Source organism: Rhinolophus sinicus, chromosome 17, assembly GCF_057876585.1.
Source record: "Rhinolophus sinicus isolate RSI-liver-muscle chromosome 17, RSI-T2T, whole genome shotgun sequence".
NCBI lineage: Eukaryota > Metazoa > Chordata > Mammalia > Chiroptera > Rhinolophidae > Rhinolophus > Rhinolophus sinicus.
The window spans coordinates 27,734,081-27,756,699 of NC_142517.1; the positions used below are offsets into that span (position 1 = coordinate 27,734,081).

Genomic DNA, 22,619 nt, shown 5'->3' on the forward strand with positions numbered 1-22,619 from the left:
TCCTTTAAGCTGCCCAGTGTCCTAGAGCAACTATCTTACTCATGACCTAGAATTCCCTATGCCCTTTCATACTGTCTTATGGCAATAACAACATGGTTTTTCACATTTTTTTTCCATTTAAGATGGGGGAAAATGTGGGTTTTTTTTCCCATTTCAGATGCATGTTTTTATTGAAGTCAAAAAATGTTGTAACCAGACAGAAAGAATAAAGTGGACAAGAATATTATAATCTGACTATATACTACTCTCCTATTCTTGGTGAGTCACTAAAATATAACAAAGAATTGTTCTTTATGTTAATTTTAAGCTTGTCAACTTACACCATTATTTGGTATCCTTTTTATAGCCCTCTTAACTATTTAGAGTTTCTTCTCAGAAACATTTGCATACTACACAGGAAACATTCATAGTTTATTTGAGAAACATTAATATTTTATACAGGATGTTAAAATTTCAGACAAGACAATATAAAAAACACACACAAGTGTTGCTGTAATGTTATCCTAGGTGCATTGTGATGATTATGTTGTTCAGTCAACTGTCCATTATATTAGTAGCCCATTTTTTCAAAATACAGAACGCTTCATGCATTTGTGTGTCATCCTTGCACAGGGGCCACGATAATCTTCTCTGTATGGTTCTAACTTTTTAGTATATGTGCTGCTCAAACGAGCACGGTAGTCTATTATTTTAATAGTGTTTTCTACAGAGGGGCCAAAAGCCCCACAGTAGATACTGTCTATCCTCAATCGGTACTTCATTTCAGGTCACCACAAACAACAATTTAAATAATTTTACTTAATAATAATTGCTTTTCCATCTCTTTCCAGGCACTGCCAAATTCAAATCTTTGAATACCAATGTGATTTTCATTGCCTTCAGCCCCATTCATGCGACATAACCAATTCCAGATTGTCCTCATCATCTGCAAAGTCTTTTGACTGTGATCCTCTCTCTTGTTGATTTCTGTAACTTTTGGAGTTTTTGTCGCTATTAAATAAATCATCTCTGGCTAACTTAAGCAAAAGGAATTTTAGGGAAGGCCAGCAGGTATCTTATCATATCAATGGGAAGCTTGGGACTTGAGCAGGGACAAAGGGAGGTTAGACAATAGGAAACAGGCCAAGGTCCCACCACAGAAAGTCTGGTGAGGACACAGCCACTGGCGTTATCAGACCTGCCCTGGATTATTGATCAACTGACCCTGTGGTTTTGCATTATTTCCTCAAGCATCCGTGACTTAGGCAAAAGTAACCAACTGGCCAGACCAGGATGCTTGGATGTTTCAATGACAAAAAAAAAAAAAAGACAAATGTCTATTAAATATCCTAATAGAAAAATGATCCAAGCATATGAATAGTTACTTTAACCAAAAGATAAACAAATAGCCAATTAACATATAAAAACTATTTTACTGCACTATGAAAATGCAAATTATAAACATAATAAGAAATAATTTGTCATCAAAAAGTTGACAGAAAAGTTAAGAGGCTGAAAATATCCTGTGTTTGTGAATGTGGAGGAAAAAAGGCATATTCTATAATAGAAACATTCTATGGTAACATAGACTAGTACAGTCTTTGATGGGAAATTTTTCATTATTATCAAAATTTACAATGTGCATATCATCCACCCCAGAAATTTGACTTCTAGAAATACAACCTAGAGAAATGTTCACATATGTCCACAAAGATAGATGTACACAGATGTTCATTCTGCAACATTGACTGTAATTGTACAATTGGAAACAACTGAAATGCCCCAAAGTAAGAGGCAGGTTAAATGAATTATGAGATATTCCTACACTGGAAGTCTACAGTGTACAAAGTCATTATAAAGAAATACGTGGATTTATAGATACTGTTTGAAATCTCTCTTAGGTATACTCTTAAGGAAAAGAGGCAAGTTGCAGAATAAAATTTATCATTCCATTATATGTAAAATAAAAAAATAACGTGTATGCATCTATGTATGCAAAGAGAAGGGTGTAAAAAAAGTACACACCAGGCTTATCAGTTGCTACATGTAGGGGTCTAAGAGTTGGGGGCTGCAAAGACTGGGGGCTTCCACATTTTGCTCTATGAACTTATGTATTGTTTGAACTTTTACAAGACTGTATTCATCTTTCATTTCTATATTAAGAAATGCAGGGTGCACGAGACTGGTAGATGAACCTGGAAAAGGAGACAAGGTTCAAGTATAGTAGAATTGCAAGCCTGTAAGCGTTTGACACTATCATGGATCCAATAGGAGCACAGACTTGGTAGTTAGGACCTGAGTTCAAATCTTTACCACTTCCCAATTGTGTATTAGTGGGAAAGTTACTGAGCCTCTCTGGCTTCAGTTTCCCCATCTGTTTATAAAATGAGAATAAAAATAATATCTTTCAGAGAGTGGTTGTGAGGATTAAATAAAATAATTAAAATGCTCAGCATTGTGTCTAACCCACTGTACATGAGTAATGAATGGTAACTTTCTCTTTTCTTTCTTTCATTTTTTTTTTTTTATAAAATGAGGTAAGTATGAAGCATCACCCTCTATTTTTGACAATGACCTACTATTCAAGGATTCCATTATATAAGAACAATTTACGTAGAGGATTTTTTGTTGTTGTTGTGGTTTTTGTTGTTGTTGTTGTAACCTTAGTTTTCAATTCACCCAGACTAGGGCAGGATTGTAATAATAATCCCCACTTACTCAGATGGAGGAACTAAGTCCCCAAATGCCTGGTCTAGGTCAAAAGCCCTACTCGGAAGAGTGGATGCCCAACTTCCACACCAGCTCCAGTCCCACAAACCCCTGTCTTTTCTTATCAGACATTATTATGTACTGTTTCTGAACATGTAGTAGAAGACCTTTAGCAGAAGATAAACCTAAACATTTGTTTGAAATATTTCAATACAGAAAAATCACATGTAACTTTGGATTTCACACTTAAAACCCTCGTTTTTTCTTTTTTTTTTTTTAAGAGTCCAAAATCTGATCAACAGCAGGGAAGATGTATTACTGATTGATTCCTTTCACCAGAGAAATTTACAACTGAACACAGCTTTAGAGCCAAGATTTTCACAGCAAAGAAAATGACCGTGGCCAGTGAAGGGGTGTAAAGAAAGATGTCTGCGATAACATCCTTGGGATATCTCTAAGCTCCATTACACTATCCAAAAGAAATATAATAGGATTTGAGGCCCAGTTATTACTTCCTCCATCTAACCCCCTTCATTTAACATATCATTAGTATTTTTAGACAAGTCCCTTGGGGCTCTCACACTTTCATAGGTGAGTCAGACAGCAAGAGCCATGGCAGTGATCCAAGGAAACTGATCCCCCCTTTAATGCTCCTTTCTGGTTACCTGCTATAATGCAATTATCATGTACTGAAGCAATTTTCAGGAAAATGACTTGACAATAACTCTGTCATTTTGTAAACAAGAACAAACGTTGTAATTGGATCTTAATTACACAATGCTCTGAGAGGTTATTTTTATTTCTTTGTTTGTTAATGCAATTATTTAGCTTCCCTATTTTAGCCTTGACCTTGCAGGAAGAGGGTATTTTCCAGTCAGCATAATGCTTTATCTTTGAAAGCTACAATCAATAAGGATAATTAATGATGCCGGCTGCAATGATAGCCTCAGCAATCATTATCCCACATTAATCCCTGCAGTCAGACTGGGGTCAAGGCCATCTAAATCATTCACCTAGGGGTGGAGAAATTCAAATCATTTACCAATTTAAATCCTTGCAAACAAATCCCAGTTTATTTTCAAAGCAGTTTGAATGCCGCCTGGGTTTGTTTTCTGTATTTTCACTAGGCTCTTTTTTTTTAATGGCAGAAAATATATCTTATATCAGCATTGCAGTTTTGCTATTTGTGTTCTGATAAATTAATGTAAAAACACGCAGCACATTAAATGCCACTGTGCCTGGAGGTACATGGCACATTAAGCACTTCACACGTTGCCCCTGGTTTTAAAAAGAGGAAGGGGGAGAGGAAGAGGAAGAGGGAAACAAGAGGAGGGGAAGGGAAGTAAAAACGGATGGAGGCTGAATGAGAGCCAGGGGCCTCAGGCTGGCAGAGACTTGGGGAAGAAGGTTGAAAACTACCAGCTGGAAAATCTTTGAGATGGAACTACAGGCTTACTCAGCATTATCAAAAGGGCTGTTGGATGTGAAACTTCATGCTGGATCTTGCAAAACAGCCTCTGCAGAGTTCTAATTCTCCCTAAGTTTTGCTTGTTTCCCCCGCCTTTCCCTAACATGCAAGTTGGATGACTTGATGTATGCTTCTAATTGTCTGCTATAGATCACACTCTGTTATAAAGAATTCCATTGGGCTCCCAAATATTTTTCATGATTTCATTTTAATTAGTGTTTTGCTATAAATCATATTCTTAGTCTGTACATGCTGGAGATAATATCAAATTGATGTCTGGTCGCTCCCTCTCTCCCCTCCCCCACCTCTCTTTTGCTTTCCAGAATTAAATTAGCAAATGAAGAGAAGGCTGTAGTTCTTTGGATCTCAATAAAAATTTGTTGATATTATACAACCAAGTTTACCTCAATATTCTTTTTTTTTTTCCAAGTCATGTAACATATGGTAAGGAATTGTAGCAATTAAAGTGAACTTTCCTGGCAAGGTAATTAGAGATTGCAATATTTATGGGTGTTTGGGGAAAATGGAAGACAACTAAGAGATAGCTGCTAGAAGCAGAATAAAAGATCTGTAAAACACTCAGCCAGAGTCCCTCTCTCTTCTCACTGTGAGAAGTTCTATGCAAAGACTGTGTTGAAAGCTGCCGAAAATTTATCACCCGTTGCTTTTTCATTATGAACAGTGACTGCTAAAGAGAAAGCACTTAACATGTCTGAGCATCGTTACATTCACGATAAGGAACTCTTTCTAATGAGATTTTATCACTGTTTCGCCATTTTCCAAATGTAGATCCTTGCTTCATCCTGGCAAAAGAAAACAGAAGATATTTTTGGGTTTTGGAATAGATCTGAGTGGAGGGAAAATATAAGTAAAACTGGATTAAGAAGGGAATGGTGAACTATGTATTTGAACACGGAAAAGCACATGTCATTCTAGGTTGGACTATGAAATAGCATGTTCCCTTCCAGCTCCCAGCTGTCTAATAGTCTACCATCTGTCTTTCTAGGCTTATGATTTTTGATGAAGAGCCCCGTCTTTGCAGAAACTGTCTTCTTCCATCTTCACTTTATCTTCTCTGGCCTCTTCATCTTGCAGTCTTTCAATAAGCACTTTTTTATGGAGCATCTACAAGCAAGGCTGAAAACATAATGTGCAAGCCCAGTGCAAAAAGAAAATGTGGGGCCTCACCCAAGACGATAAAGTCAATCAACCCTTCCCAGGGGCCAGCCACCCCAAGCCACAGTGCAAACTTGCTCTGGATGCACTAGTTCCTGGATTAGTAGTAAGACCTAGAGTGGTCCCTACTGAGACACCTGTCCAATGTGCCATGATGCTGCCAGCCTGGGGGAGGGATGGCCACTACCTTACCCCACTGAAATGCCATGGGGCACACACCCACCTCAAACCCTCCCCACCCCCATACCCAGGCCCTCTCTGGGGGCTCAAAGTGACAACACCATGTGAGCACCCCCATCTCAACAATGTGACCTGGTCATCACCCCCCAATGGAGGGTGGAAGCAATATCGGAGCAAGCAGGCAAGGGGCTGCTAGGTGAGGCACGGCACCAGGGGACTGGGAGTGGGCGTTGAAAATCCATCCTGTAAGGGTGGGGAGGCGATGTGATCCCAAGCTCCAAGTCCTCTGACACACATTCCATTGTCCCTTCACACGTCATTTACATAAACTGAAAGACAAATGCAAATTCAAGGCTACAATCATTACAAATTTCAAGACAGTAATTGTAGACCATTAAACCCCAAACACAGGACCTTTCTAAACAAGGGGTCCTATTCAACTGCACTGGTTACTTGCCCATGTAGCCAGCCTTCTAACAATGTAGCTGTTGAGACCCCAAAATGAATGACTCAACTCCCTGGCCTCTAGGAGCTTATTGTGTAGTAGAGGATACCAGTAGGTTAAAAAAAATAATGTTACATCACAATGTGATATGGTTCATTGAGCGTTTACTGTGTGGGGGCATTCTGCTGAACTCTTACATGTGTCATCAACGTAATCCTCACAATGATCCCATAAGATAGCACAATTATTATCCCTGTTTTTTAAATAATAAAACTGAAGCATAAGAAGTAAAGTAACTTTATCAAGGTTGTGTAGCTAAAAAGAGGCAGAGCCAGGATTTGAATACAAACTAGATACTCCTAACTTGGTACCCTGCTGCTCCCCTTCTCAGAGAGATTTGTGCAAAGTATTCTATAAAATATCCGAAGGACATGAGCGCAGTCCTGCAGAAGTTGAGAAAAGCACTATAAAGGTGATCATTTTGAGCTAGGTTTTGCAAAATGAGCTGGAATTTGCCCATCACAGAAGGAAGAATGCTATATATATAGTCATGGAAGGACTTGGAAATTCAGGAAGTTCTTATTAGATGAAGTAAGGGATACATGAAGGAGAGCAGAGAGGACTAAAGCCAGGGAGACAGGGTGGGACATGTGCAAGGAGTGTGTCCTGGTAAAGCCTTGGGCTTTATTCTGTAGGTAGTGGGGACCCAAGAGTGACCAATAAGCTGAATGGTAACATGATCAGATTGTTAATCCTTTAAGAAGCCAGTCCAAATTTATATGGAACACATACCGAAAAAACAAAACAAAACAAAACAAAACAAAAAGGACTATCATCTTTTGGAAACTAGTCTCAACTGTGTCAAGAATTTTTGCAAAAGCTCTTCAACAGCAAAGTCATTCTTCCCGAAGAGCTGCCAACTAAGCAGAAGAGGCCAAAGAATAAGCAAAGACATACTAGTCAATGACAAAGGCCCCTAAACAGAAGAAAACCTCAGGTAATCAGAAATGTGGGCCCATTCTCATGGCAGCAGGAGAGAGGGGCCACAGAATAAAGCCTCCTTTGGTAAATACGCTACTCATATATGGTTACTTCCTGGACCAGTGTTTGAAATGGACTAGTAGGTGTCTAATAGAGACAAACATGGAATCCAAAAGGGTTATTTCATTTATAATCAATCAGGATCCCAAACTGGAGTTAGGTGATGTCAGGTTTAATGCTCACTCTGCTTCTAATGAGCTCTGCATTCTTTGTTCCTGAAGAGCTACTTACCTTGAAGCATTTTCCCAGGAGACAGGGGGGTGAGACCAGGTGAGCATGGGTTTTGGAATTAGAGAAGACTGGGTTCAAATCTCTGCTCTATCACTTGCCAGCTACATAAGCTTGGGTGAATTACTACTCTTCCATGAGGCTTGGTCTCCTGATCTATACCGAGGATAATAATTTTAACCATAAAAGCATATTAGAAATATGAAATGATCTGACAAAGAAATGTGTGACTGGAATAGTGCACATAATGGGTACCAAGAAATGTCAGTTCCCCTTAACTGTTCTAGTCTTCAGACTTTTCATTTGTAGTGTCAGAGATATTAGATGAGTTCCAAATGGCCTCGAAGCTCCACCTTTTCTTGATTCCAATTTCAATTTCCCTCTTTGAGCCCATTTTATGTGCACAATGCTATGTCCTGGGGATATAATAAGGAGCACTGTCCTTGCCCTCAAAAAGTTTATTACTCTAGCAAGGAAACACTTTTATAGCAATTATTTATGAACAGTAAACAAGGAGAATGAGTTGCCCAACAGTAGCCTTTATATGAGGAATGGATGGTTAAAGTTTCCTGTCTCAAAATGTCTCCCCAAACACCTGAAAATTCCCTATTTGAGTATCAATCCTTTGCAATTTGAATTATTGAAGTACCTTAGCTATTCTTGACTAATGCTTTGGAGAGATTAATTAACTGTGAGGAAAAGCTGGAAAGAACTGAGGAATAGAGGAATAAATGCCTAGAAAGATGGCAGGGGTGGGAAGGCATTAGAGAGAAGACGAACGGCAGCAAACCTTGGACTCCACATCTGTAATATTTGTGCTGGGGCAGACTCCCCTCTCCCAAAAACTCACTTAAAGATCAACCGGTGTTGACCAACTCCTAGAATACAACTTTGGGTTGTACAAGATTCCCCAAGAGTGAAGGATTGACTATATGGCACACTCCAGTATCCTAGATTTTCCATGATTCCTATTTTTAAACAAGTTCCATAACCTAAGTAATTTTAGCTTCCAATTTTATCTGGGCTTACGTTGACTTCATCAAATCTCAAATAAAATTGAGATTGAGCACAAACTTAATTTTCTTCACTCTTTTATAAAAAAGAAACATTTTAGTTAGTCTAAATGCTTTTGCTTTTTTTTTTCTTTCTTTACAACTATACCCTCTCCTCATACTCAGATTCATTAGTTTGGAATGTGAGCATGGCTGTGGTGAAAGCTGGAAATTGTTGGGATTTTCCTTGTCTAAAGAAGTTAAGAGGAGATGCTCAGGAATGAGTCTCCTGTATCAAAAAGTGAGCAGTGATAACCAAATCAAATTAGTCCAGGAGCTACATCCAAGTCCACATGTTTATGCCTTTTCAATGTTTGCTATTTGAAGGGTACAATGTCTTGACATCTCTCTGTGAGAAATAAAGAGACCTCCCTCACACTGTTCTGTCCTAAATATGAGATCTGGGATTTTGCCAGCCTCTCAATCACTTCCTGATGACTCTCAATGCTGAATTGGCATTTCTTTGGCCTTGGGAAGGGATGAGAGAGAGGACTGGCTGCTTTCCAAAAGAGATGTAGGAGCAGGAGCAAGGGGGAGGGGAAAATGCTCCCCTAGCATCAAACTTTTAAGACACTGAATGTTACATCTAAGGCATTTTAGGCTCCTCCTCTAATTCTTTCAGAAGCATCATCTGGTCTGAGTGGTAGCTCTGCCCCTGATACTACACACGTGGTCACTTAACTTGAGCAAATTCAGGCACACACCAGAAACAGAGAAAACATTTCTACTCTGAAGCCCATTCCAATGGCCATTTTATTTAACACACATGGACCCAAGGAGGATAAATGAATTACTCGGCACTGCTATTCCTTCAGCTGGGCCCAGTTCTCATGAGCTTCTCATTGTGTGAGTATCTCCTCATGCAAAATGGACTCTCTAGTGCTTCAACTTATTTTTTATGCCCCCTAAATGCAAGCCAGTCTCAGTTCTTCAGCTGACATACTAGCAAGGGAAAGTCTATCCAAGAGATTTGGGTGAGGCAACTTTGACCATACGCAATCCTTGCCTTATCTGTTGCATTTGAAGTCTGAATCTTGCATGAGCGGTGAATCCATTATTCTCTATCCCAGCAGAAAGTGATATCAACTCTTAAAATATTCTACTTGGAAACAAATTTAGAGAGCATGTAGTCTAGTCTTAACACCTTGGCTTCACTGAGAAAGACACTAAGGTCCTGGAAGTGACTTGCCCAAGAGCTGGCTTGCAGAACTGAGGTAGAATTTTGGGCTGTTGTTGCATTTGAGAGGAGGAAGCAGTTTGTGTTTCATTTATATAAGGCCATTCTTCAACTCTGCCCTGTGATGTCTATGCTAAAGAGTTATCAAATTTGGAGTGATCATCATCAACTGAAAAACAAAAAGAAAAATCAACCAAGCTACTATTAGAGGAGCCATGTGATGTATTTTTACATATTAGCCTAAGATACCCTTCCCCTGCTAATGATGAGTCTCTGAAGAAAGAGTGCTATACCGTAGGGAGTAAATTCAAAATCAATGACTCAGCCAATATGTACTCAGTATCTATGATATCTTCCTTTTATACACAAAATACAATGCTAGGGAAAGAGGCCGGGGTGGGTGGGATCCAAGATGATAGAGTAGATAAATGATGTGCTTGCCTCCTTCCGTGATCACATTAAAATTACAATTATGTTATAGAACAACCAACTAGGAGAACCATCTGAAGACTAGCTATTTAGAAGTTCTATAACTAAGGATATAAAGAAGAAATCATGTCAATACTGGTAGGAGCTTCAGAAGCATGGAAAGGGCTGGTCCCACGTCCTTGTGCAATAGCTGAGAATTGGGTGGGGTATCTCAGCCAAAGAGGTCCACCCTGGAGGAGCAAGGGACCCCAGTCCCACACAGGGCTCCCCAGCCCAAAGTACTGGTGCCATAAAGAGGCACCCTCATAACATCTCTCTGTGAAAATTGGGGGATTCCATCCATTCAGATCAGATGGAAGGCTGTGGGAAAACTGAACATCCTCTTAAATGGCCCACACACAGACTCACTCGCTTGTTAGTACTCACCCTGAGCACTGGCAGAAGGACAGTAACTCAGGAGGCATCGGAGAAATACAGGGAGAGACTGAGCTGTGCGTCTTCAAGGCAAGGACTGAAGGAACAGTCATCATTTTCTCTGTGTAGAATCCTCCTTCTGTGCAGCCAGCAGGTGGGAGCTATCTTTCTTGTGTTGAGCCCTCCCCAACATGGCTGAATCTGAATCTTCATTGGCCTGGTAAACTCCACTCACTCCACCCTGCTGACTCCCTGGGGCCCCACCCTACTCAACTCCAGCAGGCACTTTTTTGGCTAGCAGCTAACCCCAAACCTGTTGCACTTGTTTTTGGACAACTCTTGGGGTCTGTGGGCCCCAGGTGAGCAGTGGCTGGTGTTGATGTACTCTAAGACTTTTGCTGAGCAGCTCCAGGCTCAGCACTGGCACCAAACCAGAATCTACATTAACACAGTGAAAACCACTCATCCCACCATGGTGACTCCCTGAGACCCTGCCTCACCCAACTTGCTTACCACATGAGGCTCTATCAGTGCCTGAGCCTTATGGGAGATGGCAGGTGGCAGCAGGCCTCAGAGGACCCTGGGATTTTTGCAGAGATACCCAAGGCCCAGTACTGGTGGCAACCATCTTTGGTTCACAGCATGGCCTGTCCCACACACCTCTATTTCCAGTACAGGGAGCAACAAACTGCAGATAGCTTTGTCACTTACACCAGGTATTCCTGAGCAAGTCACAGGCAGTGGATGACCTAGGCCTGCACTGAAACCCCTCACAAAAGTCCCAAGAATCAACATACCTAGAGTTTGGCTTCAGGCTATAGCACAGCACAACCCAATTAGCCCCACAAGTGGCACACCCAAGGGTAGTCTCAGCAGGCACCAGAGCCCACTGGGGCAAATCCCACTCTGCAGGGTAAGTGCTCTGCACAGCAGCCCATAGGCTGTTGACATGGCCAAACCCCATAGCCAGTCAACCTGAGAGTCAATCCCACCTACTGACAAGACAACATCAATCAAGTTTCAACTATAACACAGGTTACACACAACCTACACAGAAGATACTTCTGGAACACCTTGTACCAGGTGACCAGGGAGACTGTGCCACTGGGCCCCACAGGGAACCTACTACATAAAGCCACCTGCCCAAGATTGGGAAATATAGCATATCTACCTTATACATAGAAACAAATACAGAAAGACAGGAAAATGATGAAACAAAGAAATATGTCCCAAATGAAAGAATAGAAGACACCTCCATAAAAAGAACTAAACAAAATGGAAGCAAGCAACTTACCAGGTACAGAATTCTGAACAATGGTTATAAGGATGCTCAAGGAACTTAGTGAGAACTTCAACAAAGAGATAGCAAGAATTTAAAAAAGGACACTGAAACTATAACAGAATCAGTCAGCAGTGAAGAATACAAAAATTGAAATGAAGAATACACTAGAAGGAATCACTAGCAGACTAGATAAAGCAAAGGATTGAATCAGTGACTTGAAAGACAGGTAGCAGAAAACACCCAATCGAAATAGCAAAAATAAAAAAGAATTTTTTAAAAAAGAGGATAGTTTAAGAAACCTCTGGGCCATCATCAAACATAACAATATTCATAGAATAAGGATACCAGAAGGAGAAGAGAGAAAGGAAGGGCTTGACAACATATTTGAAGAAATATTGACTGAAAACTTTCCTAATCTGACAAAGGAAATAGACATACAAGCCCAGGAGGCACAGAGAGTCCCAGATAAGATGAACCCAAACAGGCCCACACCAAGACAACATTATAATTAAAATGGTAAAGGTTAGACAAAAAGAGAATCCTAAAGCAGCAAGAGAAAGGCAACTAGTTACTTTCAAGGGAACTCCCATAAGACTGCCAGTTGATTTCTCAACAGAAACTTTGAGGACAAGAAGGGATTGGCACAAAATATTCAAAGTGATGAAAAGTAAGGACCTATAACCAAGACTACTCTTCCCAGCAAAGCTATCACTTAAAATTGAAGACAAGATAAAGAGCTTCCCAGACAAGAAAATGCTAAAAATTTCATGTTTAAGTACTACAGGAGATCAAGAATCAAAGATATCATTGTGGGTTATGAGAGGATTTCTGAAGGAAGAAGAATTTGACATCTGTCAGGATAGCATAAGATAGGGTTGAGAAAAAACCAAAGAGAGAATGATATAGGTAAAGGTGAAGAAACTGCCAGGTGGGTACTAGACTAATCGGGGGGATCACTGTCTAAATTACATAAATGTCTAACCACTACGCGTACACCTGAAACTTATATAAAATAATACTGAATGCCAACGGTAACTGAAAAAAATAAATATTAAAAAAAAAGGATGAGATGGGAATATATACTATGGCAGGTTCAAGACTAGTATACAATCCGACTAAAGTGGTGGATGTCGTAAGAGATAATGAAATATAAAAAATTTAAAATGCCTGGTGAATTTTCAATGCCTCATAAACAACGGAGATTCATTTAGGGTTTATCTAACCAAATGAGTGAATTGTTACAACTATGTGGAGTAGGTTGAAAGCAGGAAAGAAAAGAGGAGAAGGAACTAATAGCACATTTTTGCAATAGTACAGCCTGAAAGGACAAGGGACTGTCTGAGGGTGGCGCAGGTGTGAACAAAAATAATGGGATGGATATGAACCGCACTGAATGTGCAAAACTGACAGATTCAGGCTCTAGTTGGTATATGAGGTCTGATAATTAAGGTCATGAACTTATTGCAACCATGTTGCTAACCTTTTTCTGGTATCAGAGGGATTACTCATTATGAATTTGTACCAACTAGACAAAAAACTAACCAAGTTTACTATTTGGAAGTACTGAAAAGGCTGCGTGAAAAATTTAGACGACCTGAACTTTTTGCCAACAATTCATGGCTCTTGCATCACGACAGTGCACCAGCTCACATGGCACTGTCTGTGAGGGAGTTTTTTAGCCAGTAAACAAATAACTGTATTGGAACACCCTCTCTACTCACCTGATCCAGCCCCCAATGACTTCTTTTTTTACCCAACGATAAAGGAAATATTGAAAGACATTTTGATGACATTCAGGACATCAAGTGTAATACAATGACAGCTCTGATGGCCATTCCAGAAAAAGAGTTCCAAAATTGCTTTGAAGTGTGGACTAGGCACTGGTGTCGGTGCATAGCTTCCCAACTTTGAAGGTGACCGTAGTGATATTCAGCAATGAGGTATGTAGCATTTATTCTAGAATGAGTTCCCGAACTTAATTATCTGACCTTGTATGAGCGAAAAAGGAGAAACAAAAAAGATAACTATCCTGATGACGAAGGAAATGGAGCTATCCAGAGAGGGAGCTGGTTTGGGGAACAGAGGGAAAAGTCTGTTTTAAGCATATTAAGGTTTCGATGATGGCAGACATGGTAATGGAAATGACCTGTAGCAAGTGAGATATCTGAGACTGGAGTTCAGAAGTTGGGTCAGGACTGGACGGTATTAATGTTGGGAATTACCTACAGAGAGGTGAGGACTGAAGTGGAATGGTTTCCTAAGGATGAGAATGGACAGAGCAGACATGACTCTTTCCCTAATAGAGGCATCTGCTGCAGTGGTCCCTAAGTATGACCATCCTCCGTAAGAGACCTTAACCCTGACCATTCAATTTCTGCCTTCAAACCAAGTATGGTAACGACATTAGAATCACCTGGGAGTTTTGTGAAACTGCCAATTCCTGGGTTCCATCCCCAGATATTCTGATTTAATTGGTCTAGGGTCCAGGCATTTGGAATTCTCCAAAATCTCCCTGTGTGTGATGGTATTGTGGTTTTGTTTAAAAAGTAGAGTCTCCATCTTTTAGAGATACAAAATGAAATATTTATAGATGAAATGCTATTATGTCTGGGATTTACTTCAAAGTAATATGCAGGTGCCCGGAGTGGGTAAGGTATAGAAAAAACAAGATTGGCAGTGAGTTGATAATACTTGAAGTCGTGTGATGGGTATATGGGGGTTCATTGTGGTTTTCTTTCTACTTTCCTATCTGTTTGAAAGTTTACATAATAAGAAGTTAAAAAATAAATCAATATAAAATCTTTCTAGGCAATTCCATAGGGTACCATGTTGAGGACCCCCTGAGACACAAAGTTCTTTGTAAGTAGGGCTCTCCTCCTGGGTCCTCAACTCCATCAGCTTTCACTGTCAGGCTTCCATGAAGATCCCCTCCCAGGCTGAGAGCAAAGCTTTCTTGCTTCTTCTAATTCTTCTAACTGTGAGCTGAAGGCCCTAACAGCAATCCACACTTTCATCTTAAATTCTCCAACAATAAAATTGATGGTTCTGGAAGACTCGCTCATGGAGATGACAGAATTACCCACAGCAATTATGCTACATTTCTTAATCCCTGATTACACAGAACAGAGACAGCATGCCTGATGCTTGTACTCTAAATTCTTCGATTGAAAAATAACAAAAACATTGATTGAAAAAAAATTGTTCTACTTTAGACACAAGCTTCCAAAAGAGATACACTGGGATTCTCCTTCCCAATTCACTCATATTAGGGAAAAGAAGAGGAGGCAACTCACAAACAATGGAAATTTTGATAAAACCCAGGCCACTTTAATAAATAAGGCCCTACCCAGTTCAGTTCCATTTTTCCCATGAAGCTTTCCTTAGATCAACATTTCAAACAGTAAATTGAACTCCTTTAGTCAATCAGGAGCAGTTAGTGGATCAGGAACAGTGACTTTCTTTAAAAAAAAAAAAAAATAGAACAAAATAGAAAATGTCAGAGTGCATCACATGTACTGGTGGTATTGTTTGGGAGAGTATCAGTTTCAGTAAGTATCTATGTATAAGTGTGCGTACGTGTTTAATTGGTCTTAACGTAAAATAGTCAAAATTGTTTTAAATCCGCTGTCTTCTAACTTCACTTTTTATGCTCAATTCCATGGGCAAACCTCTTTTCCCTTCATATGAGGGTGAATCAGGGTGGCTGGAGCTTGGAGCAGGCCATGGGTAACTGAAGAAGTCGGGAGTCTGAAAGATGAATGAGATCAAGGCTTAGGAATGGGCAGGCAGGGGAGGAAAAATAAGTAGCAAGGCCGGATCCAGAAAGCAGAGCAGGTCAAATCAGCAGTGAGGATGCTAGGCAAATTTGGGTGCAGGACTAGGTGATGCGGTTCTGGAATCCCTACATTAGTGTAATATCAGGAATGGTGATCTCATTGGAAGGGCCGTTGGGGCTTAAAGCTATAGTTGCATGATAAACTTGGGTTGTATCTCTTGGGGGTGGGTCTAGTAGGTTCTAATGGAAATTATGGGAAACTAAAGCCCCCTAACCCATGCCACCAAGTCACCCCCTTGGCACAGCCAATAGGGCTAAGGAAGCAGAAGGCAATCAGAGTCAATTCTGAGACCTGGGCTACAGACAGATTTCTTACTCCAGCTCTGTTGCCTCTCCAGCTGCCTGTTGGGTACAGGAGCACCTGAGCCCACCCCACCAGCAGGGGGCCTTGGAGCCCCACAGGAGGCCTGCTGGCAAGACCCACAAGCAGTGTCTGGGTGAGACCTAACAACCACCTGAAATATAGGCCAATAACAAGAGAGAGAAGGCGTGGAAATGGATTCAAGGGGTATTATTGCAAAGGTGGAATAACAGGAATTTTAATTTGCTGGAAGTTGGAGGATGGTAAAAGAATAGGAGCCTTCTGAGGTGGCTTCGCAATCTGGAGTCTCAGTTACTAGGTGGTCTTTCCTTTGGGCAGGCTCTGTCCCAAGGTCACAGGGTTACCGTGAGTTACTCGCCAGGGAACAGCCTGAGTGAGTCTATTAGAAACAACTCAGGAAGACATAATGGGATTGGAGGTCTCCACTGTGAGGGTCAAAGAACCAGAGCACGGAATTTGCTTCACAATAATCAGACTATTAGGACAGTCATGCTGCATAACAATCATATCCAAACCCTGCACTTGACCAGATGGGATACTGACCAGTCGGTAAATACATTTAGTACGCAGTTCATAACAGAGGTTTCGTCAATGTTAGCTCCATTTACAGTGTATTGTTTCCCCAAACACGGACATCATCCCATTTGAGTCTCATAACAACCATGTAAGGGAGGTGAAAGGGTGCTGTTAATTCCACTTTAGAGATTATGAAACTAAGACTTCACCTAATTAAGTGATTTTCACAAATCCAGTAGGAGGGTTTTGCTTATAACTTAAGTCTTCTACTGCCTCACCTTCTGGAAAACCAGAACAGGGAGTTTGCTCCAACATTCAGGACCAAGGGAACAGGCTTCAGTCCTGAGAAATAAGAGAGAATCAGAGCAGATGAATTCAAGTAAGCAGCTCCAGGTAAGAGACAAAGTAAATAGTGAATTATTTAAGCACTGAGACCTTGCTTATCAACTGACAATAAACTTAAGGGCTAGAAGTCCTGAAAAGTGACAATCTGAGGGGGATATAATCTGGTAAAAATAATAATTTTTTTAAAAGAGCGTATCTTTTGAACTTAGGAGTGTTTGTATATAAAATATACATAAAACATATAGTATGTAATTTATGTCTATAAAACATGTTATTTATATATATTTGGTATTGCATTACACCTTGTTCCCATTTGAATTGTTTACAATGAAAATGACATTAAATCATTTCTATTCCATTATTACAAATACAGGAAGCCCTTCTTCTCTAAGGTTAATTGGTAACTGAGAAGGTTTTAAGTCCCCTCAAAATAGGGATATCATATATAGTGAGAGATAAAAGCTCCTATTGTAATTTTAACCTGAAAAAGAAATGAAACTAAAATTATGAAAATAAGTTTTATACTATATTTAACAAAGTGTAGATCATATTAGCAAGTATTTACTTGTTAATTCTTAGAAGGAATAAAGAATGTGTCAAGTAGTAATTTGTTGGTTGGATTTCACATAACTTTATCAATCAAATTAACAGTAAAATAATAGCAGCCTTCACTTTATACATTCCCAGAATATCCTAGGAAAGGTCATTTTCACAAATAGATTCAAGAGCTTCAGAAATTTTTCTAAGAACAAAATGATATTTCAATGATTCTCTTTTGAATGTGTACAGTGAAGCCATCCCCTCTTGACTTATTAATTGTTGGCCCTGACAGATCCTCATTTGACAATGATTTCACATGTGATTGAAGTAGTTTCCAGCCTCACTTGTATCAACATCATGAAATCTTGTACCTTTTGCAAAATTTTCCATTTCCCCCTGCAACCAACTTCCCTTGGGTTTTCATTTTATTGTCAGATGTTTGCGCCTCAGAAACCCATCAGGAGCCAGCAGACAAGGATGCTGATGCCACGAGCAGAGATAAACACTATGTTGAGTGGGGGTTAATTTTATAGGCGGTCACTTTTTTAATATAATAACTTTCACTCAAAATAAGGAAAGTTATGTATTGAATACTCAGATAATGAAAATCTCCTCTAATGACGTTTCTTGCATTCACATCTAAGGGTGGAATGATACAGTCTATGTCTGGAGAATCTGTTATCTATGCCCAAAGGTTGCCTCTTCTCACCGTCACCCACCCTCTCCACCAGAAGTCACAATTCTCATCACCTGGGGACAGCCTCACAGGTAAAAACATGAGGGGTGTGAATGCTCAGTAGCCCCAGTAAGGAAGTCCCTGACCTCCCAAATCATGTGAGAAACATCACAGTCACAGTGAGAAGCTGAAGTCTTTGCACCCGTCTCCATCTTAGGACATCATCGTCATTCCTCAGGCCTGCTCTGGTTGCCACTCCTCCTCCTGCTGTCCCTTAGAGACACAAACCTGGCTGCTCTTAACAGCTGGGCAAAAAGTGAAGATGGTAGCTCATAGGAATTAGCAGATCATGGGAAGAGAAAGCACTTAGTCCCATCTGCTATGATCCATAAATAGAGACAGATTTACATGTGTGTCTATGGAAGGAAGTTTAGGGGAAAGGAATGTACATCTTAAGATAAGGCCAATTGCATTAGCAATGCCGTTGGTATTCTTGACAACCAGAGATGTCAATAGAATTAGAGCCATAGGCCTTGAGGTCAGGAAGCAATTACTTGGATAAGGGTCTTCTTTTTGGCCACCACATCAGCAATAGTCTCTCCTGTGACTTTTTTACTCAAAAAAAGATTGTAGTGAAATGAGTCATCTTCTTTCTAGGCCAAGAAATAAAATTTTTTAAATCCTTAGGGTAACACTTTGGACAAGTGGTTCAAAACTGAAAAATTGTGATTCTAGCCAATCACATTCTCTGTGAGGCACATTGAGACCAAGTTTTCCACTTGATAAATATGGTGAGGGCTTAAAATAGTGCTCTGGAGTTAATGAAATCTCTCACGTTCATATGTAGCATTTCTAGTTGATTATAAAAATGGCAAGGATGTAAAAACAAGAATGTGTTTTCAGGACAGGTAGATGTGGGGAGAAGCCTGCCCAGTGTTGGATACACGTAAACTGAGTTTTGGCCCCTAAATGGTGGGCAACATTATCACGAGAAAAACAAAGTTGTATTTATTGATAGTGAGTAGGAGTGATGCAAGTGGCAAACAGGATTTGTACTGGAATGTAGAGGCAAGTTAGGAAACATTGTCTGAAATAAAAGTAAATACATAAGAGTCCATGTGGAAAGAGTGAGAATGGCTCTCTGTAGGATAAGCCACTTCCACTAAGTAGAAGTCCACTAACGACAGAGGGGCTGGGAAATATGTGTGAGCACATGGAATATTCGATCGTCATTTATTAAATCTGCCACAATCCACCCTTCTCATCACCAAATGTTTCTTTGTTTCCTTCTTCATGCACAGAATACTCATTAACTCCTCCATAAGGGAGACAAGCCAGAGCTTCATTCAGCTGCCATATCCAACTCAAAGTTCATCTTTCTGGGTGATGTCCAGTTGTCTCTCCATCTGGACATTCAGTCAGATGTGACTTTTCAGGTCCTGAAGTCTTGATCTAAGAAAAGACAAGTTATCTACTCACTCTCACATATATGCATGTGCACACATACCCTCCCATTAAGGTATGTATAAATACTTCCATTTGGAAAGGGAAGAATGGAGGAAACACAGCAGTCCCTGAGCTGTAGCATTTCTGGAAGCCCGGCAGACCCTGGGAAGACCTCCTACCCTCGGGATGGGAGGCTCCTTGGTTAGGCTATGTTCTGCTCTCTAACGAGAGCTCCCTTTTTCATTGTTCTCCATGGCTCTTTGATTTATCCTCTAGAAGATTCTTCTTTCAGCTTATTCTTTGGCCACATCTGAAGTGAGCTTTGAGGAATTTAGACTCTTTGGGGGCTTCTTGGCTTTCTCTACTTGCCTCCTACTCATTGACTATTAGGGGCCCAGGTTGTTTTAAGTTCTAAATAGTTAGATATCTTTTCATGGTTGCTTAAGTTATGTAGTTCCCTAAAAACTTTCTTTGCTTCTCATATCATTGGATAGTAGGCATACTCAAAGGACTTTTCAGCATGTGGTTCCCAGTTCTGTTTACTTTCTTTGCTTCATCAACTCCATGCCTACTCTCTGCTTTCATGGTGGCTACTGAAATTAGGCTATGAGGTATGAATGGAAGGGCCACATCTTGAGGAATGTTTGTCTTGAGGCATATTAATTAAGAGGTATTCTTCCTCTCAAAGTCTTTTAAAATACCATCTCTTATTGTACGAGTTCTAGAAATAGTCAACTCTTCCACATTTCTAGGCCATGAATTTTGAACTTTCTCTGTACCTTTTCTTTTCTGTTTTATAAACACTCCTTAGCTCATCTCTTTCTTGTAATTATCTTGTCAAATACAGTCAATAATATGAAACAGCCCAAAAGTCCTGTTTTTCATTCTCTTCTCATAGCACTGCAAATTCATTAGGTCACTGATCTGCCTGCCTACTTATTCAAAGCAATAGTTTACCTAAATATTTTGTCACAATATAACATGGATTGTAATCTTTCTAGCTTCCAATATTAGTTTTCTCCCAACCAACCCTGATGACCAAGGCAATGCCATATATTTTAAGTTTTTCTAATGGAAGCACCCTAATTCAAAACAACAATGTCTATATTGTCACAAGTTGCCATAACACAACAATCCCAAAATCTTAGTGACTTATTTCAACATAAACTCATTACTTTTTCCCATAAAGTCTCATACAAAACAGCAGGGGCCCCCTTTCATCTTTCACTAGAGGAGGCTTCCTCCATCTTTCACTAGAGTCTGATCAACCATGGGCCAGCTTATAAAATCTAAGTACTGAACTTGTAAAGGTCAAAGCCAGCCCTTTGGTACATGGTGACAATCAAGGGACCGAAGTCCGGCCTCAGTAGACATAGGCGCCTTCTGTCCTTTGTGCCTTTGCAGAGGAAGCATATCTTTTTGTACTTACAACTCTTTAAAGTATTGGTTTGCAAGCTTTTGTGGGCCTAGTTAGGGTGATCAACTACCTCTGTTCACTCAGGACTCAGAGAATTTCCAGGTCATGGGACTTTCAGTTCTAAAACTAGAAGAGTTCCAGACAAACTGGGTGACGTTGGTTACCCTAGCCACTGGTTTCTTTAAAAATCAGATAAAAACAAAAAGATGGCCGTGTATGAAGAAATTGCCTCGGAACTTATATAGGGCATCATCTTCATCTTCCTTCTACTGTGAACTGACATGGCCTATTTTCCAAAAGAAGATACAAGCTCCTGGATAAACAGCCTGGCCTGCCTTTTTGAGTGACTCTGATTCAGTAAGTAAGCTTTGTTGTGCTCTTTTAAAATTTAAAATATGTGCCGACCCCTCCCCCAATGCAAAGCATGTAGATAAAGTCATAACAGGATTAAAAGAAAATATTGAGCAGAACATCCATGGGCAAAATTTCTCTCCCCCAAAAGAGAGCAGGGTCATGACCTTTGTACTCATTGTGAGTCTGAGGAAAGACCTGCTTAGGACCCTGGAGTTGTGATGGAGGAGGTCAATTTTCAAAATAAACGTTCATTATATTTTACCCTTTGAAGAAAAATGCTGCTTGGCCTTAAACAAATTAAGAGTGCTCAGGCTTTTTATTTGGGGTGTTTTTCAGTTGAATATTATTAAAAATAATTACAGTCTGTGGATTTAATCTAAAACACAATCAGCACCCCCAAAGTCCCCTACAGTGAGTTAAAGCATCCTCCTTCTCAAAATTCAAAATTAAGTGGAAATTCAGATTAGTTTTGATTTATAACCACATTATGAACTATTTAATATTTTCAAGAAGTCATTCCCTGCGCCCATATTAAATTAATTTACAACAGAATATTATATAATTTATATATGCATACATATAATAAATTATAGCCCGACTATATAATTCTACATGTATAATTAATTACATTAACCATCTACATTTTAAGGATACAATTAGATAACCCTAAAAGACAACCCCGTTAGCATTTTTTAATAAATACTTGTGTTTGGAGCTGTTTAACAGAGCACCTGATAGCTGATAGAGCAGTGTTAACATCTGTTCCATTATTTCCAGAGGACGTTGGTTGAACGCAATACTATTCACATAAAATATGCATTTGTTCTTGACTGTCAAGTACCTCTATTATTTTATTAAAAAGTCAAAAAAGAATATAATCAGACTTCATAATTTATGTGTGACATTTTCATTATAGAAAACTTTATGCAAAATTGAATTCTAAAATTTAATTTCCTGTGATGTTTAAATTACTTACTATCTGGCTCCTCTCCAAACATTGTGATCATTGAAGGCCCCATATGAATTCTATTAAGGATACATTTTGCTGCTGCCAGAATATACAGGGCATTTTTCTAAGTAACTCTAAGAATATGCTTCTTAAATATATTTGGTGCCAGTTTAAATAGTTTTTCTCACACAGGAAAGAAAAGCAGGATCTTTTCTTTCTTTTTTAAAAAAACCACAAACAGATTTTTCTCTGCCCCTCTCCTTCCCACCTTGTCTGTGACCTCTTATTCCCAATACTTTAACCCAAAAGAAGCCAGGCTGGCCCAGCCTTGTCAGTGAGGGCTCACCACATCACGGGACAATAACCAGGTTCCCTCTGGCTTTGCTTTTCTTTCAGGCAGTGCTGAAAAGAGGCATTCCTAGGATAGAGCCCACAGGGGGAACATCTGAGCCCCTCTTTTGTCGCCCACTTGACGTGATAGTGAGCAGCACCTTCCACCATTCCCTACGGCCGCCGCATCAGTGGGAGCAACCTGACTTAGCATGGTCATTCCCAAGGTGCTTTGAGAACCCTGAAAATGTCATCGTACCTCACAGCTGCCAGAGGACATAGGACTACTAATAATGAGCAGTAATTTAA

General features: G+C 39.9%; 1 non-coding gene across 1 annotated transcript; it reads right to left on the reverse strand.

The window, feature by feature from the left end:
* Positions 1 to 567: 567 nt before the first annotated feature.
* LOC141568021 (U6 spliceosomal RNA) lies at positions 568 to 676 on the reverse strand. Its single transcript, XR_012491036.2, has one exon. It is a non-coding gene; the product is annotated as a U6 spliceosomal RNA (small nuclear RNA).
* Positions 677 to 22,619: the final 21,943 nt, after the last annotated feature.